The sequence below is a fragment of the Eriocheir sinensis genome, unplaced genomic scaffold (assembly GCF_024679095.1).
Source record: "Eriocheir sinensis breed Jianghai 21 unplaced genomic scaffold, ASM2467909v1 Scaffold483, whole genome shotgun sequence".
Classification (NCBI taxonomy): Eukaryota; Metazoa; Arthropoda; class Malacostraca; order Decapoda; family Varunidae; genus Eriocheir; species Eriocheir sinensis.
This window is the reverse complement of record NW_026111813.1, coordinates 316,480-337,136: the sequence shown is the minus strand read 5'-3', so window position 1 is coordinate 337,136 and position 20,657 is coordinate 316,480. Positions and strand designations below refer to the sequence as shown.

The 20,657-nt window shown below is 39.5% G+C and overlaps 1 long non-coding RNA gene and 1 pseudogene across 1 annotated transcript; one reads left to right on the top strand and one right to left on the bottom strand.

The window, feature by feature from the left end:
- Window positions 1-6,527: 6,527 nt before the first annotated feature.
- Window positions 6,528-16,106, bottom strand: LOC126992503 (lysine--tRNA ligase-like; annotated as a pseudogene).
- A 289-nt stretch (window positions 16,107-16,395) lies between these two features.
- LOC126992504 (uncharacterized) lies at window positions 16,396-17,496 on the top strand. The gene is made up of 3 exons (XR_007746590.1): window positions 16,396-16,500; window positions 17,052-17,180; window positions 17,297-17,496. It is a non-coding gene; the product is annotated as an uncharacterized LOC126992504 (long non-coding RNA).
- The last annotated feature ends 3,161 nt before the right edge of the window (window positions 17,497-20,657 follow it).

Here is a 20,657-nt window from a genome sequence, read left to right as displayed (position 1 = left end):
CAATCAGACTTTAGAGCAAAAAGTTTCTTCATTTAGTTCTCCCAACAAATACTATCCTCTACAACCTACATCTTGTGATCCCCCTCAGCTGATTTCATTTAAGCCCCTCAGGCAGCATTAATGAATTCTTAGCTCCTCATCATACACACAGTCTTCAAGGTCATCAGTTTACACTCCCACATTGTAGAGGGCAGCTTTAAATGCTATATCTTACCACTTGGTTCTTGTGTTCATCGACTCCTTCAGCAGTGAGAATCAATAACCAATTCATCCCCAGTACATAAGAACCCACATTCAAATCCAGGTCCACCTCAGAGCAACATGCACATCTTACCTTCATGCTTTAATCTCTTTCCCTAAATGTGTGGGTGAGCATAAAAGTTGAAAACCTGACCACAATTCTGAGGGTGTCTTTTCACTCAGCCTACACTTTACCTCTTTCCATCCCCTTCACCTGAGGGACAACACAAACACAACCCCCCTCAGATCCCCTCTGTGTCAGTGGAGAATGTGTCCTTAATAGCAATGTGTAAAGATAATTCACAATCCTATTTATTCCTCCTCCATATGCTATTTCTGGCATTGCCATCATCATCTCAGTATTATTCAGACTCTCTACTGTCACCCTTACATCTGAGAGAGAGCCAATGCTACTTATGATTCACATTACTCAATAAAGGAAAATTAATTCATCATCATCAATGATCCCCTCTCATCCACTAGGTGTCCAATTCATCCCTTATTTTGAAAGATCACTGGTCCTCTCATCTTCTGAAGCACATCTTAAAACTCTGCCTCAGCATACATTGCTTCAAGTGGTAGCACCTAGAAAATATCTCAAAGATGATTTTACAACATAGATGTCACCATCCCCAACAAATTGTACTCATTTTTCAGCTACTCAGATTTGTACATGGTCAAGAACCCAGTCCTTACATGAAGATGCCAAAAAAGTATAAGAAACTCAACTTATTCATCTTCCTCTCCTCTCCTTTCCTTGCCTCCACCTCCTAGAATACAACTATAGCCAAGAGGCTAACTCCACTGAAGAATCCACCACATAGATAATTCACTCATGTGGGACATTTACCCAAAGGGACTTACAATTATGACATTGAAGAATCATCAGAGATCTTATTTTCCTGCTTACTACTACAGATACACCATCCCTCTCCTATCTGAAAAGAAATCAAGCTCAGCCATCCAAGCAGTACAGAGTACAGGAAGCCCAGCAACAGTCACATCAACATCCACGTTGTCCTATAAGATGTGCAAGACAGTAATGAAGGCGTCCAAGCAAGACAGCAGAGCTCTCAAAGCCCGAATACTCATATATATCCATTAGGGAGGAAGAGCACCATGCAGAATAGTGATCAAAGATGATTTAGTCTTTCTCTAACTGAGGTATGTTTAACCCAAAGCACAGAACACGGTGATAATCTCTGAGTAGAAAACTATGGTTCATACCTCATCAGGAGCGAAGAACCATGTATACATGAAAGTCAACCAAATATTCATCAAATGATCAAAGTAAGTTGCCCCTCTATTTATTTGCACAGTTTTCTCTTAAAATCATGAGACTACTGTTTTATCAACAACATGGCAGCAAATAATTGTTACAAAGGCACAGCAAGGTTTCCTCCTCTAAATCAATGAAGTCATAGCAAATTCTGACTTGGGGCTCTGAGGTAGTTCCCAGAGAGCTTGGTAGGCAAGTTCATGAGTTACTTGTATAGTTGACCCTTGCTAATTGTGGATTTCTTGGACAGATTTTAAAAATCACATGAGGATTGTTTTGTAATGGAAGCTGTTTATCTGCTCATTGGTTTTGTTGTATGTTTCTGGTGACAATACTGATCGGTGTGGTTATGCTGCAGCACAGGAAACATGTTTATGCTGAACAACAGGCTGTTCATTCAGCTTCAAACCTCAGTACCATTTTATTTTAAGGAGGAAAGGAGTAAGAAATTCATAAGTAAAAAATTGTCATTACCCTCCTAGGTCTACAATCAACAAAGTTTAATGTTAAAGAAGTTTTGGATCGAAGAGGATGAGCCAATTGCAGAAGAAATAATTTCATCACTGCCATGTAGTAGGCCCCAGCAGCAGGAACAAATGGTGAAAGACCTGGAGGAAAAAGCCACCCTCCCTCAGTGCCCATCTCCTCAGTACCCTATGTCCAAAAAAAATAAAACAAGACAAATGCTTTGCCAGGTGAGTCTGATATTCTGGGGTTCATACACACACACACACACACACACACACACTTCTAGCTCATCCCAACTTCACATTGGAATTGGTGGTCTAGCGTGTGCCTCCAAGTCGTTACATCATTTGCCCCTAATAACTCCGTAGCAGTCTGATGAGACAACAGGGGATATTTCCCTACAGTTCTTCAGAGTTTTAAGCTCAGTAGTAAAAGAAAAGGGATGTAACCACAAGTAAGCAGTGGTAGTCCATTAGAAAATATAGTTTGCAATGTTAGATTGAAAATTGAAATTTAAAGCGCAAGATATTACTAATACACTCTGTATAGATGAAAACACAAGTATTTGTTTTAATCCAATATAGTTTACACAAGCGTATGATGCTAATCATCATAACCATTTACATGAATGACAACACTACTGACACTGTCAATATATTTATTCCACCATAAGTGCTTCCTTGGGCAGTGGTTAGCATACCTGACTACAAATCTGCAGGCCTGGGGAGTTGGCATAGACCACCCAGCTATTTATCCTTTCTTTTGGGATGGTTAATGAAATGGTCCCTGAAACCCTGGGGAAGGTAAACTGGTAACCAAGATGTTGCACTGGCCTATGCTTGGTTGATGGGTTCTCTCCACCACAGCCTCAAAGGGCAAGAATACAAAATGACCACTGCTGCCACTTGCAGTTACAACATATGTTCCCAACTTCATCATACCTTATAAGACATTAGATGATATTCACTTACTATTCTGCTTTCAGCAGCAGAATTAGAAGTTAATTAAACACATTTTATCAGTAAATGTTGATAAGCCTTTGATATTAGCTTGCTACCCACATGCGATTCTATTAATTACAGTTAAGTCCTTGTTTACCAACTTTTATCCATGAAGGTAAGATTTGCTTGACCTTGAATCAGATAAATTTATTTGAAAACTGGATACCCCCAAAAAAGTTATAAACACAAATGACCACTGGTAACCCTGGATACTATATCAAAACCAAAATAATTATTAACATTCATCATGCAATTTTTTTTGTATCATATAAATAATTTTTGAAACTATTTCATTTTAACAATTGCTTGTAACTAACAAAGAATAGTAAGACAATAAACACAGTAAATTTATTTATAAGTTTTCAGATGGACAAGGCTGCTCCCATAACATAAACCACTTGGTTTAACTGCAAACCCAAAACTGACCACAAGACTTGCTCCAAGTAGCCTGGTCAAGCCATTTAATATGGTTTAACTGTCACCTAAAATTGTGTTTAATTTCTGATGTGTCATGTTTTGTCAGACTCAAGTACTTGCCTGCAATAATGCCCTTTGTTTTGTCTAATGGATGAATTGGTATTTTTCTATCAACCTATTAATCTATTTCTAGGATAGGTGATTAAACTTAAAGTCTAATTGTAGCATAAGATTATTGGTGAGTGTCTGAATCTGAAGTATAATATATAACTGTTACGTAGTTCTAGTGTTTAATCTAATGTATTTAATCTTTAGATTTGTGGGAAGATGTTGAAGGGCCACAAGAGCCTGAGATCTCACCTGAACAGTCACTACAACATTCAACTCCTCCTGCCCCACCTAAGCCAAGAAGTTCACCACCGCAGTGTCCTGGTGGAGCACCTTGAATACCTCTGGGAAACTTACCTTACCTGTGCAGTTTTGTAGTGCAGCCTTCAGAACACGGTCTGGCCTCTTGAAACATAGAAATATGCACACAGTGCCGTCCATTTGAGTGTTCCATGTGTTCAAAGAAATTTAAAACAAAATTGGTGCTACAGCAGCATGTAAACTTCATCTTACTGGTATATTTACATGTTCTGACTGTGGAAAAACCTTTGAGGCACAGGTCCTTGGCTGTGAAGCCTTCCATCATCACAAGTCTCAGAGGTTCAAGTGTCCTCACTGTCCCAAAGTTTACCACTTTCAAAGCTTGCTCAACCAACATATGCAGCTGCATTCCAGTGTTCAAACATATCTGCACTGTGTGTGATAGGTCCTTTGTGTGGCGGGCCGGTTTGGTTGCTCACATGAAAACCCATTCAACTTCACGTCCCAAGTGTAATATTTGTGATATGTGCTTTGCTTCAGAAAAAAGGCTCAAGTCCATTACCAACGCCATACACCAAAACCTCACCAATGTAAAGTTTGTGGCAGAAATTTTCCATATGCCTATCGTTTGGCTTCACATTCTCTAATACATGAAGAGCACAAGGGTATAGATGCAAAACATGTGATATAGTATTTACTAATGCAAAAAGTTTAGAAAACACTTAGTGACTCATAAAAAAACAAAAATTGTGCAGTGTCTGGAACCATTGAAGGTCATAAATCTGTATTATGATGCAATTTAGTAAATCCACCACCTTATATACCTGCATGTAAAATTGTTGCCTGTGCTACTGTAGCTGTGAAGTTGACCATGTGTCTGAAATTAAGAGAGGTGCTCAATACTCCTGAGTAAAGGTTGTAGATTTCAACAATGGGAGGAAGGAACATTCTGACACTCTTGATTGTCCATTGGGTCTCAGTTCATGTAAAGAGAGGCCTATACTACACAGAACTACAAAATCTTGGCTGTGATTAGAGATATTGCACATTTACTGAGTTTACCAAAGTGCTTTCTTTGCATATGTGTAGTGATGATGAATTATTTGTGAAAAGCAGTGAAAGGTACATTTGTAAGTTAACCTGTATCTGCATCAACCATTGTATCCAACTCAATAATTTTTGTTCATGTGTGAATTCATTAGATTAAACTCACCAGATGTAACGAATGAATACTCAGTCAAAGTATCAAGCTGAACATCAAAAGAACTGATGCAGTTGCAGCAAAGCTAACAAAACACCCTCCACAGGCAGGCAGGCAGAGGACCAGGTGGAGAGATGAAATAGGAGCATTTGCAGAAACTGGATTGAGTATAAATATCATATAAGAGATGGAGAATGTTGGGAGAGGCCTTGGTCCTGCAGTAGAATATACACCTGCCCCGCTGTATTTGTGAGTTCACTACTTGCAGATTTGCAGTCACAAATTTCTTCCAAAATACACAAAGGTGGCCACAAAGGAATATTCAAGGTGCCATTCCATACATCATGGTCCACCCATTGACAATTTGTCTATTCCCAAGGAAAGGACAATGTCTACATGCCTAAAGCAGCATGAAATACCATAAGTTGCATTATTCATCAGCTATACATACTATAAACTACTATAATTTATGTATATTTCTTGTCCATAAAATTTCACTCAATTATTGGGTACTCAACATGAAGTCCCTGCCATTTTCTTTTTCTACAGGTGCTTAAGCATATACCATGCAAATAATTTACTAATGAATACTTCCCTCCATAGGAATCTGGTATTAAAAATATGGAATGGGTTATAAAAACTGGATCAAAACTACAAGCAGCAGTTCAGCTGATAGACATAATAAACAAGCATGCATGTTGGTGGTAGGGTTGGGCAGGTACCTCTACTCTACTGGTATTAACAGTACTGGCTCTTTGACACAGTAATGGTACCAGTACTGGTGGGCACCACCAGTGCAGTATTCAGTATTCTTGATTCTGACAATTCATCATATGCACATTCATAATTATTTGTGTGAGTATGATGACGTCAGTATCAAGAATACTAAACTTCATGGTAGTACCACCAGTTTTATTACTCATGATTAAGCACCTAAAGTTGAAGAAAATGGCAGAACTTCTTGGTGAGAACCCAACATTTAAGAGACCTTAAAGACTATATATTAGGAAGCCTACATAAATTACAGTACAGTTTACAGTGCAAATAGCTGATGAATGATGCTACTTATGAGATTTGATGTGATATCAGATAACAGAAATGCTTAATCAGGTACAGTGTAGGTGTAAAATTGGTCTGGGTATTGTTTCAGGTCTAATGTTTTCCCATTGATCATGAAAACTGACAGTTTAAATATGTCCTACACTACTGTTTCCATCACATTTATCATACATTACTGAAAGCCAAATATTTGAATATATTTCCTAACTACTTATTAAATACTAAAGGTATGAATAAAATTTATGATGATCTACATAACTTTAAATAAATAACTTTTTGGATAGCAAGTGCAGACAGCAGAAACAGTGAATCTGGTATGTAAAAATTACAAATTGATTACATGAGAAACTACCCCAAGCATAAAATCAGAAAGGTTAATGTATACACCACAAATTTTGACCAATGATTTAGTGGCAAGGTCTGTTAAAATTTTCCAATCACCTGAGATACTTTCAATGAACTTCACTTTTGCAGGAAAATATTCAAGTAAATACTATGAGACAGGCTGATTTTCCTTGTTGCTATCTTCTTGGAGGTCTTTTCTGTTGTTCTGGCCTCATGGCTGGGAAGAATAGTACTTCCTTTATGTTGTATGAATCTGTGAGGAACATACTTAATCTGTCAATACCAAACCAAATCCTCCAGTTGGAGGAAGGCCATACTCAGAGCTGTGCAGAAGTTTCATCTATCATCTGTGCCTCATCATCCCCAGCTGCTTTGTCTTGAGCTTGCTCGTGAATCTGGCTCTCTGGTCTGGGGATCATTCAACTCTGTGCCAGGCATTAACTATCTCTTTCTTTGCCACAAAGACTTCAAATCTCTCGGTAAGACCTTTGATAGAACGGTGGTACTTAGCAAGGGGACTCATGACCTGTGGATGGTCCATAATGAAAGTTGGGTTAATGCACTGCTCCTCAAGGAAGTCACCAACAAGCTTGTCCAGAAGGCGAGCAGATGTCGAGGAGGTGGGCACTCAATCTCATGCTTTTCACAAAGGTCACTTAAGATTTTGCGAGCATCCTCTGAGTTGAGCTGATCAGGTGGTGGCAGTTTGGTGTCAAGGACTTTCTCTAGCTCTGGGAACATATGCAGTCTCTTGTAAGGAGGCTTAAATCAATCTCCCTCCTCACCTTCTGGGCCCTGAGGGTGCAGTTTCACTTTATATGTGCCAAATATATGATACACCAATCCGGATAGTAATTTTTCAGTGATCTCTATAAGATCATTATAGTCTGCATAGGCCATGTAGAACTCTAGTGTAGTAAACTCTGGATTGTGAGTCAGGTCAATGCCTTCATTCTGAACTGCTTTCCAATTTCATATACCCTGTCAATACCACCTACAATAAGCATCTTGAGGTAGAGCTCAGGAGCTACTCTTAGGAAAAGGTCTTGGTCTAGTTCATTGTGATGGGTCACAAAAGGCTTGGCAGTGGCTCCTCCAGCAATCATGCTCATCATTGGAGTCTCAACTTCCAGAAACCCTAAGTCATCAAAAAACTTACGAAGGTAAGACACAATATTGGCCCTCACTAAGAACTTCTTGCGAACGTCCGAGTTGATGATGAGGTCAAGATATAAGCTAGCGGTACCTGGTTTCTTGATCCTTGACACCAAAATGAAGGTGGGGCAACATATGGAGGCAAGGAGCCAGCACCTGCAGCTTGGAGGGACGGATGGACAATTCTCCAGTCTTGGTCCTCAGGGCAATACCCTTGATACCTAGAATATCTCCACGTCGTATTCTGTCACAATCTTCAATGAAGGCTGCCTCATTCTCATAGAATTTTAAGTTAGCCATTACCTGTAATTAGACAAAGAATATATATATAAGGATAATTCTACATATTTTTATTATTCTACCCAAAAGTAATTAACTCACCATATCAAAATAAAGTGTTAAGAAAAGACCCTCAATAATTACTGTAGTGCCAAGTCAGTGCAACAGGCAATGAAGAAACAGCATTTATAGGAATGAGAAATATTCAAATATCAATGTGATAGGTGGGATAGAGCAAGACATTTTTAATCCCTTCACTCCAGGACATGCCCACCGTGTCTTTGAAGAAGGGTGACCGTTCCATCCCTCAAACTACTGCCCTATACTCTTGGACAGAGTGGAGTCTAAGGCTCTTCATCTCATCAGCTCTCCTCCTCTTACTGATAGTCTTCTACCTCTTAAATTTCGCTGCCATGTTACCTCTCTATCTTTTATCTATATTTTCACACTGCTCTTCTGAACTTGCTAAATGCATGCCTCCCCACCTCCCACGGCCTCGCTGTACACAACTTTTTACTCAAGCTCATCCCTTTACTGTCCAAATCCCCTATGCACGAGTTAACCAGCATCTTCACTCTTTCATCCCTCACACTGGTAAATGGAACAATCTTCCTTCATCTGTATTTCCAAATGCCTATGACTTGAACTCTTTTAAGAGGAGGGTATCAGGACACCTCTCCTCCCAAAATTGACCTCTCTTTCAGCCAGTCCTCTTAACTCTTTTATAGGAGCAGTGAGTAGCAGGCTTTTTCTTATTACCGTTTCCTTTTCTTTGCCCTTGAGCTGTTTCCTACGATGGGGGGGGGAAAAAAAAAAGGCTTGGTATGGGGTGCAGTTTGCCGCCACTCTTCTCACTCGCATGGTTGCCGACAATTCATTTTTGTGTTTTTTAGCATAATTTTGTCTACCTTGTCATTTTACTATATGACTCACTCGATGACATTACGTTTGTAAGAGTAAAAAAATACATGTATGAATAATCAAACCACATAATGAGTATGTCCTTATCTTGATATAAAATCCATGGGTGTTTATGTGAGGCACAACCAACCAACGTATCATCATATCATACCAACGTATCATCAAAAAATAGCTTGAAAGCATCAGTGAGTGACATCAAACATTAGTCCCCAAGTGCAGGATTCAGTCCACAAAGCTGAGAAACAAACTGTGGCAGTGGATCAGAAAACATGTCTCCAATAAACTCCTAACCTTCCTCAGGAAAAGAATGCAATAAACTCGTAAACTTCCTCAACCTCCCAAAACTACCATGGAAAGTTTCCCAGTTCAAAATTTCAAGGAATTTTACAACCCTACTTAGGACATTCATTTTCAATGGATGAGAATATGTACAACAGATATAACATCCCCCTTTTCCTAAGGCAAGACCTGTGCTGAGGGGTTTGGAGGCTAACCACATGTTAAGCCATAAATGGTCTGGGAGTGTCACAGGTACAGTGAACCCTTCCTTCCATTGCCCACACTCTTAATGGGGGGTCTTGAGGAACTGACTGGTTAATTACCTCACTTTCTCAAAAGCTTATCATGGGTAATAATGAAATTACTCTCATTCATATGGGGGATACAGGGACCACCCCATTAAAAAGTCAATCCCCAGGTTTTTTGTTTCACTAACCTGACTCTACCTTTGACCTCAGCTATGGAGTTATCTCAATTTGGATAACTACCAACACCCTCTTCCCCTTCATGTTCCTCATTACTTACTTCCTCCTCCTCAACATACACTTTCCCTTTCTACTTTCATCCCGTTCCTACTTCCTCATGCCTTCATGGTATTGTAGTTAGCACCCCTAGCTAAGAATCTGCAGGTTTGGGTTTGAATCACAGCCTGGGCAGCAACTATGAAAAAAAATGACCAATGACTAGTCTGTTTTGACCTGAATAAATTTTCTAACCTCAATGCTGTCCAAAACTAAAGTGGTCACAGCTCCACTGATACATATAGGTGAGGTTAGGGACTGAGTATCCCTTCAACTATGTGTTTAATACACTCACCAGAATGATCATAGAGCCTACAAATATGCACAATGCCTCTGTGAGAAATGGGGCCCATAAACAATCCTTACAAATCAATAACCAACTAAAGGTCCTCCCATCTTTCCTTCTAAGAAAATTCCCATTCCCAAACACAAAGCAAAAGTAACAAAATGCAAGCATTCATCATACCTGCAACAACACCTTCCCTCTGAGGTCATAAAACCGCAACTTCTGGCTGCTCTCTCGGATGGCATGAACCCTCCCAGCCACAGTAACTTCCTCCTGGCCCTGCTGCTCCTGGGTCAGGTCTTTGTAGGTGTCCAGGAAGCTCGTGAGAGAGGTGCTAACATGGAATTTGTGAGGGTAGACATTCTTGCCAGCATCCTTCTGCTGCTGTACATACTGAGTCCTCAGCTTGAGGTATTCATTGGGGCTCGTCTCTTCCTCATTTATCTATAAACCAACCAATAGCAATGTTAATATATGACATGGAAAACAATTTTCAAACTGTATAGACTACTAAGATAATACTGCATGAATCATACAAATTATGTAAACAAATAGTGTAACACAGAAATGCACCAACTGACTGAATGTAGCGACGTATCCAGTATTTAGACATTAAGTTTGAACAACAACTGTTCCAATTATCCCATGTTTGTGGTCCAATGACCACAAACATTTTATATCATATAATTTTTCCTATGACTCAATAACTCTGAAACAATAATGCCCCCTCCAAACCATCTAATGTCACATGACCTCCCTGAGATCCTAACATCCATTTTCAGTACCTTAAAGCAATAGACAACATCACTATCGTCAAATAAGCACAAAACACCATGCAAAAATGCAGATGTCACATTTGTGGAGTAGCTACCCTGCGAAATTTCCAAGTTACCCGTTGATAAATTAATCTGCACATCTGTGATTGCTGAACCCCCAAATGTCAGGGAACAGCTGTACTGAAACATATTTTTTAGATTGAATTTCAGCATTTACTGAAACATCTTCCATGACACCAAGAAACATTTATCACTGCACACCTCATCGAGAGCAGAAGTACACTGACTCCTTGCTGTCCTTGACCCACCTTGGGTTTAGCAGATGCCTGGCTGGATTTGGCTGCTTGAGCTGCTTCTTTTTCAACTTTCTCCTGTGCCTTCTTCTCTGCCTTTTGCCTTCTTTTCAGCTCACTGCAAACACACACGAACCATTAATTGTTATTATATGAATTTTCAGAGTGAATCATGGCATTTTAATGCTAGTGGTCCTCAAACTTTCCTGGATAATTAAAAAAAGAACAATATAAAGTAGAGACCAATCTCTATGTATTCATTAGAAAAGTAAAACAATAAGCAGTACTCTAGAGTCTAGAGAATTAAGCATGTAAGTGAAACATGTGCAGCAAAATCTTAATATGTCCAAGGCAAATCAAAACATATGAGTGTCCCTCAAGCCTCAGTGGCCCACCTGGGCGAATGAGGAAAAATAATTTGAATACCGAATACCTTTCATATACAGCAAATATGACAGGATACCATGCCTAAATAATTTAAATATATTCATGCAGTTCTCTAATGAGGTAATGCCAAAACAGCAAAGTCTGAGGTGGCTTACAACATTTAGTATTTCTGAAATACCTTCTCTTCAGTTTCAAATGTTTATAGAAACATGCCAGTACTAATGACATGGGGCATGATATTTAATGCGCTACACCAGCCAATTGATTTTTAAGAGGGTAATGGACAGGTTTTGCTGCTTTTCATGTTTCACTAACCTGCTCCTGGAGTAGGAGTGTGTGAAGGATCTGGCAGTGCTGGGACACAGCCATCCATCACTCGCCAACACCTTGCCACACACTGGGGCAGCTGCCCTCCACACACCATGGAGAAGCCGCACACTCATCCCCACACAACTCTTTCACCTAGAACATACTGCATACTTGACTCAATTACTAGCAGAGGAATTACATTTCAATAAACAAGCAGCTGTTATTTTGCCCTAACAAACAAACCACAAGTATGTATCTACAACAATGAAAACCCTTCAATGCCTCATGACTTCTACTGCAGATGCTAACAGCATAAATATAATGCTTTCCATGATAACTTAAAATAAAGTAACTTAAAACCATGAAGGTAATGGGTTCTCACCCATCAGGCAAGATGAGCACCCAGGACAAGTGGAGCTATAGTGTATGCCCCAAATTTACCTTTTAACAGGAGGGGAATAAAAAAATCTTTAGTTATGAAGAACAAATGAATAGAGAAATATAACTAACATTCAACTGACCATGACAATTTTGCTCAGACTAGTCTCCAATAAAAATACTTCTTTCATTTCTCACTAAAGTCACAATAGTAAATTACTTTAAACAAATATTTGTTACTTCATTATAATATTTTGCCACCCAGAATCCTTCATATTGTTAAGCTCACATCTAGCATTATGAGAACCTCAAAGAGTCCATAATTATTTTTATTGGAAATATAATTGCTATCCATGGAAGATATGTCACTGGAAAATGCCTACAAAAATGCTAGAGCAAGTTTAGCAATAGCTTATAACTTCAGTGTGCCTCCATACATAGGTTGGCATAGCTAGACACAAATTTGCAGGGCTGGGTCAATCCTGGCCCGGGCAGGCAATACAGCTGTTCACCTCCCATTCAGTCTGGTCAATAAATAGGTCTCTATGGATGGTAAAGTGCGTTAAGTTGGATGTTACACTTACCCTGTGTTCCAGGGTGCTGGAATCTTATCCACCATAGGTTCAATGCCTAATGTGATGGAGTATGCCCCCACCTTTGCCATTAACCCTCATACTCCGTCAGGCTCAATCATGGCTTTTATGTTAGCCTCTGTCACACCACGATCGTGGCGCTCTTAAAATATCGCACTCATTTTATGACACACAGTTTATTTATGCTTGAGGCTATGCGACATACATCAAGCCCTGTCATTGGCCCCTTGTTTTCCACATGCTGGATGCTTGGCCAATCACGTCCCAGCACACAATCACGATGTGTGCTGTATTTTCTAATTTTTACCAATTTCTAGAAAAGATATATATATATATATATATATATATATATATATATATATATATATATATATATATATATATATATATATATATATATATACGTGAAATTTTTTTCTTCTTATATATTGACCTAGATAAGAGTGGAGTGTGCTACGAGGATGATGTCAGATGGCAGTGTGAGGTGAAACTGGAGGTTATTTTTTTCATGCATAGCTGTGTAAGTTCCATTTGTTCATTTATGATTATAGCATAGCAAAAAGCAACTTCTAAGCTTTCAAATGATATATAATTATATTTGTCCCAGTGTTTGTTAAAATAGTTTGACTGAACACTAAGGTAAGCAAGGGAACGCCTGCTAACATTAGTTACTCATTTTTTATGTATGGAACTTAACACCACCCACTCATTTTATCATGCGGTATAAGGGTTAATATTTTTATTAATAATAAAGACAGCTCATGGGCAAAAGGTTACTATCAATTATGGTGAAAGGTTACATGAAGGCTGGTTTCTTTTATAATATACCGTCCTGAAGACCACCCATCAACCCGGACTCTAGAGGAAACCATCCAAGTGAATCAAGATGGAGTTCCGAGAGGCACCATGACAGGTTGGGACCGACTACCATCTAGGTCCCTCAAGAAAAGCCTACCGGCGCTATAGGTGTACACGTAAAAAATAAATAAATAAATAAATAAATAGACCTAAGGTTGTGACAACCTATCTCGGTCAATAAGGCCAAATGATCAAGAACCAGTGTTTTAATCATCCTAACTGACACAACACAATGCAATTTCTGCAATAAATTCACTCAGGTGCTTTCACAGTTGTTTTCTGATTACAAGAAATGTCATAAGTAAAAAGGCACCATCTTTTACCCAGAAATAAATATTCTGTGTCTCTGATAGAGACGACTTAGGCTACTATACAATCCCTGTTCTTTCCTCCCACACTGTCAATGGCTTGCCAACAGGGATGGAGTAAATACAAGAGTTGTGTATTTGAATACAAATGTAAACTTGAATACACTGAAATGGCTTTAGCTTGAATACAAATATGAATACTTCTTCAGAGTATTCACATATACATTCATGAATACTTTTCACTGAAAAAATACTTTCTCGATGTAACCGGGCATAGCACTGTTCGAAAGTTATGGAACGGTAAAATGAGCTCATCAATAGGGATGTACTGATGTATCGGTATCAGTGGTATCGGCACATTTTAAGAATATCAGTATCGGTATCGGCTGATTTTCTGCCGATACTACCAATACTTGAAGGAGTTTTGAACGTCGCATGTCACTCGTTGCAAATAATTTTGTTCAACAGAAATTGGATTTTCTAATTTGTTGAAAAAATATTAGAAAAGTGTAATTATCCAGTATCATGATACTATGTAGTTTGGAATTTCCTGAGATTTAATTTTCATCACTTTAAACAATAAGATTCATATTACTTTGAATACAAATATATAATACTTGGTATACAGTATAACCTTTGGTACCGCAGACGCGTACAATACAGGTTTAGTAGCTTGGGCGTGGGATTGGCGGAACCCCTTTACTCGCCTCATTTGCCTGCCTCAGTCAGTCAGACGGTCGCCCCGCAACGGGGCACACTGCCAGGGCTGCCTAAATGTACGGCAATTAAGGTAAAGCTAACCTTGCTGAGTCAACTAGACCTCACAAGGCGCCTCCTCCCTCGCCCCTTTTCGAAACTCATGGGGGTGGGTGTTAACACTTGGGTTAACCATGCCTCACCGTGCTGTACAGGGTTAATATGCACTTCCGTGGTGCAGTGGTTAGCACGTCTGGCTACGGATCTATGGACACCTTTCTTCAGGCCACCACTGGTTACTTTTTTTTTCTTCCCTTCCATGGTGGAAGCAGTAGTTTTTGGTAAAGATTCATATTAGGTCCGTGCCAGTATCTCATAATCTACTTTATGAAACATCAGTATCTCTTCATATATCTTTTCAACAAACCTTCAACAGTCATGGAAACGCTTTGAAAATCCAATTCAAGGACTTTTTTTTACTCTTGAAAATAGGGGATAATGTTTACGAAAGCGTCGCCTCCTCTGGTGCTGGCCGCGGTGACGCTGCAGCCGCCGCAGCCATAAAATAGCTCGCAGAGGGCTTAGGGTCGGGGAGCATATTTAAACTACTCCAACCGAACTTTACGACCTACTAACGGGGGAGCTGCGCCCCCCTCGACCCCCCCTTCTAACCAGGGGGCGTAGCCCCCTGGACCCCATGTATATGACTTATTTCAGCGAGAGGTATTTCTCGCAGCACCGCTTGTAGCCAGCACCAGAGGAGGCGGCTTTCGTAAACATTATCCCCTATTTTCAAGAGTAAAAAAGTCCTTGAATTGGATTTTCAGCGTTTCCATGACTGTTGAAGGTTTGTGGAAAAGATATATGAAGAGATACTGATGTTTCATAAAGTAGATTATGAGATACTGTACGGACCTAATATGAATCTTAACCGTTTTTCTTAACATTTGATATTGCCTTTTAGTTGGTGGAATTGTTGTATAAAAAAAATTAATGCACAGGTATTGGTCAAATATTGGGGTATCGGTCTCAGTCAAAATTTTGGTATCAGTACATCCCTACTCATCAACCCATACAATACAAAATGATTACACATCCGTCCAGGAGGCTGGAGTTATGAGGAACAATGACTTATTTATATTTTTTAAGTATTTGTGAATTATTTGCGGATACGAATACTTTTCCCTTGTATTCGAATACATATGAGAATACTCTGATTTCTATCAACAACTATTCAAACACGAATACACCCTAATACGGTATTGGAATGTAATCGAATAGGAGCACTCCGCCCCTGCCGCCCCGTCACCTGTGCTGGGGGGGAAGTGACAACCACCCGCCGAAGTGCTGACACCAATGCCATTTTATTTTCGCCAGTCTTATTCAGCTGTAGGTCTTAATTTCTATCTCGAACACATATACAATCCAGGACAAGTTCAGTCCAGGGGCACCTCAAAGGAGCTACACCCCGGGGACACATCTGGGGCCGCTGCACCTGCACGTGTGGCCGGGCCGTCACCCCATGCTGGTCCACGTGAGCCAGGCCACGGAGCGAAGTGGCGCCCCAAGAAGCATTCCCTGTCCACACACGCCCGTGACCACCGCCCTGCGAAACAATGGAGCCCCAACACCGTGCCAACACTCACTTCTTGGAGAGCTGACCCCAGCCGCGTCCGCCATGCTCGCTGCCTCCACTGTTTGTGGCTCCTCACGGCACGTCAAATGTTCTCGTGTAACACTCAGAAATGTATGTTTGTGGATAAAACCGGGTATAACATGTATTTATATGTTGTAAATCAACGATCTCACTGATGTGTACACTTTCTGTAATGTTTCAATGCATGTCGGTAAGATGTTTGCACAATGTTGCACAGATAAAAGCGGGAAACCTTTGGTCAGGCACAGCCTCCGGTATGACGCAACCCCAGATATATTTCATCATGCCTAGCTTACGAGATCCTATTACGTATTATTCGTATTCAGAGCAGTCATCGCTGTTCCGTTGTGCTGTTAAAATCAACGTTGACAGATCGAGCTGCCATGCATTGGCACAGAGGAACGCTGCTCATGTCAGATTTGGACGTACGTTTTCTGGCTTTGCTTCTTTCTGAAGATATAAATGGCATGGCCACTTTTACTCAAAGTTTTATAATGGTATAATGGGGAGTCCAACTTTCTCAGGTGGTGTGGGGGCGGTCACAGACCCCGCGTGTTCCACGTAGCTATGGCACTACTATGATGTTACCTGGTATAGCTGTAGGTCACCTGTCTTTCTTTATTTTTTTTACTTTATTGAAAACGTTAGACTAATGCATTCTGTTTGGTGAAGGGTCCCCATGAACTTAACTTTGAGTGCCTCCGACCTGGCACCTCTGGTTACCATGGTGACAGGGACGCTGCCGCCTGCTCCGGAGGTGGGTCACCTCTTCATCACTGGCGATTATTACGACCCTCAGCCACAAAAAAAAAGACCTTCACCACAGTCAGTATACGAAAACATTGTACATTTTCTTTTACCAAACTAGGAGTGGTTTAAGTGTAGAAAGGAAAAAGCTATCCACTCAAGCTAAGAATTTTCTTTTCAGCATGATATAGCAGCAAAATTACTATCATGACACTTTATGAATGTTCAGATCTGTGTGATGTGTCCCGAGGGGCGGCAGGCATGACCATGAATGAGCTGGACGTGCAGGCCCTGGCTACCCTCCTCCACCCCCCACAAGCCGAGGACAGTGATGACAATGACTACAAACCCCAAAAAAGTAAATGATAAACCCAATTTGAGATTATTCAAGGAGTAAAATCCTTCTTCAAATTATTTAATTATACAACAATGTAGACAACTAATTAATCAATACTTACAAGTGATATTCCACAGGCATTACTCCTGCTGACCTGGGGTCCAATATCCATAAAGCAGGGCAGAGTGGATGCTCCATGCAACCTGTAAATGACACACTCAAGGCTTCCTCCATGCCAGGTAGGGCATGGCTACATACCCTGGGGCTTCCAAACCTTGAGTTTTACTCATTATAATTTCATTATCTACTAGTGCAAAAATATTATAAAAATTGTAAAAAATCTTGTATTCAGACGCATGGATGGGGAAAGTTGATCAAGATGTGGTTGATGACCCTCGTCCTGAGCCACATTATGAAGTGACCTTCCGGGAACGAGTTACTCCAAGCAGCGTGTATCTGCCTGTATGTACTAAATGCTGTTAATGGTTCTTACAAAGCCATCAACAAATATAATCAAATTTGTTTTCCTGATAAATGATGCAAATGTTTCAGATCAGCATGGGACAGGCAGGTGAGGAGGACGTGGTGGTTCGAATTGGGTTACCTGGGGAGCTGCTGATTGAGGTCACTTTGGAGGTTACAACCACCACCTTGAACTTGACCTCCCCTAACTATTACCTACACCTAACACTACCTCGCCCTGTGAACCAGCGCAAGGGAGTGGCAACCTGGGATCCAACTACACATACTCTTGTGGTAACTCTCCCAACAGCTAACCCCGGGACACTCCTTCAAGCAGCTATAAAGTGAGTGCTCCCTGATGCTAATCCCACATTCAATAAACATGTGTTCATCAGCATAGTTACCATTACTACAGCATTGCCAGTTTTCATAAAAATACAAGAAAACATACAATATAGAATTATTATGTAAAAATAATACGAACAGCTATGTCCAAACCATACTATATGGTTGACTCAGTGTGTAGAAAGTAGTGGAATATATTTGAAGATGCAAGAGAGGAAAGATCGGGTAGAATGTTGATAGGAATAAGGTAGTGGTTTGTGAGAAGAGCATGATCAAGTAAGCAATGAGAATGAGCATAGGTGTGCCACGAAAGAAAGTGCTGGAAGCATCAGTTGGGGTGAAACATGATACGCTGAGGTAGTTTTGGCATGCAATATGAGTGCAAAACAGCGGCCTTCTGAGCCAACAAGATGGGATGAGGTGAGTAATGAGTACAGGTGTGCCATGCAATGTAGGCACTCAGAAGAACAACACAAAGTGTTGGATTAGATATTATAGTAACCATTAAACTCAACAAATTGAGAAAACTCCAATGAAGAATGGCATTAGGCAAGGTGACACAATATCTCTAGAATTATTCACAGCTTGTTTAGAAGTATTTAAGAAATTAGTGGGATAACATAGGTGTGAAGATAGATAATATTGTCTTACTAAGTGAATCTGAGGAAAGCTTTGACAGTAGGTTTGAATATGAAGAAACCAAAGATAATGTTTAATTGATAATCATTATGGTGTTTTCCTAGTAGTGTGCATTTGTATGTGTATGCTTTTACAAGCTTATTGTATTAATGCAAAATTTCATGTGTTACTATTGTATACTGATAGAGATTCTTGTTAGCTGAAAAGATATAAATGTTGCTTTATATGAATATGTATATTTGATGTTGGCTTTATGTATATTTATGAAATGCAATGTTAAGTTGTGGCACAGCTTTTTTTTTTCTCCTCAATGTTTCATGAAAGACTAATGGGATTCTTAACTAACATACACCAACTTTTCATGTTTTGCTAATATTTTCCTTGCTAGTAAGAAACTTTCACTCAGTTTCAATTAAACGGTCAGGATATGAATTGGGAAGGTAAAGGATAGTAAAGACATACCTGTTAAAGGAAGTGAAGCAGCTAGGGGCAGATGAAGAAGATAATTTGAGCAGCTAATGAATGACAGGAAAGAAAGACCAATTGTGACACCCTTGGGAAAGCCAGTATTTGTCCATAGACAGGTGATGTAGACAGAGAAGAGAAAGGTTAGGAAAGCTGTAGAGAGGCTGAGTGTGGGCAAAACTCTCTGGTGCAGATATTTAACTAGTGAAATGCTGAGATATGAGGGTCAAAAATGGAATGGTTGTTTATAATATGCATGCTAGTGCCATGGGATAGAATGAAAACTATAATTTTTACCCTATACAAAGGGAAGGTAAATATGGGTAAGTGCAGCAGTTATGGCAGTAGAATTGTTAAATATGCCAGGGAAGGTGTTTTGACAGACATTTTGAGAGTGCAAAATGGTGATTTCAAAGAGAGTTAAGAGACTCAGCTAAGAGGGCAGGTGGTAAAGATACCAATGATGAGGAGATAAACGGACAAGGAATGTATCACATGGAGAGGCGATAAAAAATTTGAAAATTGGCATTTGTAAACAGGAAGAACTGGACTTTTCTGCCATGACTACCCCCTCAAGGGAAGTTCCCAAAGGAGACAGGGTATCTAAGCTGTTGATAGATGCCTTTTTCTCCTCAATGTGATTTCTGATTGCTGTGGTTTGAACCTTTTACCATTAGATGGGAAACAAGCTGATGATTAAGATAACTATTAAAGATTTGTTAATTATTGTTATAGATGAAACTAAAACAGTAGAATCAGTAGAAAATATCTCAATAATTTAATAAACCTTAAAATACATCAATCCACTGCTGATATGAAAACATATTTGTAAATGAGAAACAATGGAAGTAACATCTGAGTAGCCAGAAGCATCTAAAACAAAGTTTGTAATTAATTCTGCAGTTACAACAAATGGAAGTAAGGAAGTAGGTAAGACCTTAAGACTTTCATGTGTGCAACTGATCTTCAATGATGGTCAGATTATTTAATGATTCTTATTAACCCCTTCCCTACTCGGCAACAAATTATACTTGTTCAATGAACCCAAAAGATACCTCAACCATGCTATTTTAAACAAAGCAAAAACATCAAACTGTAAACAATGAAAAATATCAAACTGTTATTGAGCTTAAACAACAAAAATAACACCTTCGACAATGAAGGAAATTATATACTAAAATAAGCGTTCCATTAATGTACCACAAGATGTTTACTTAACCACACTTCAAAATGGAAGTGAATGAGATGCTCATGTTGATGATGCTTGATGCTGTTAAAACCATCTCACTTCACCAATCAATGAGGAAAGCTTAGTCAACATTTGTAAAGTTGTACTATTTGCTTCACATGGTGAAACAAATTCAGGTTGGATTGGAAGCTTATACAACTTTTGAAGATTATAATACTTTTCTACACTTAATTAACCTGTCCCCTTCCCAGCATGTGAGATGTCACATCATATGAAAACAGAAATGGTGATGATAATAATTACAAGACTGATGCTGAAGTAAATCATTCCCTATTTTAATGGAAGCTTTATGAACAAATAATACTGGCTAGCCAGCTTTCATCATTAATGTTATGAAG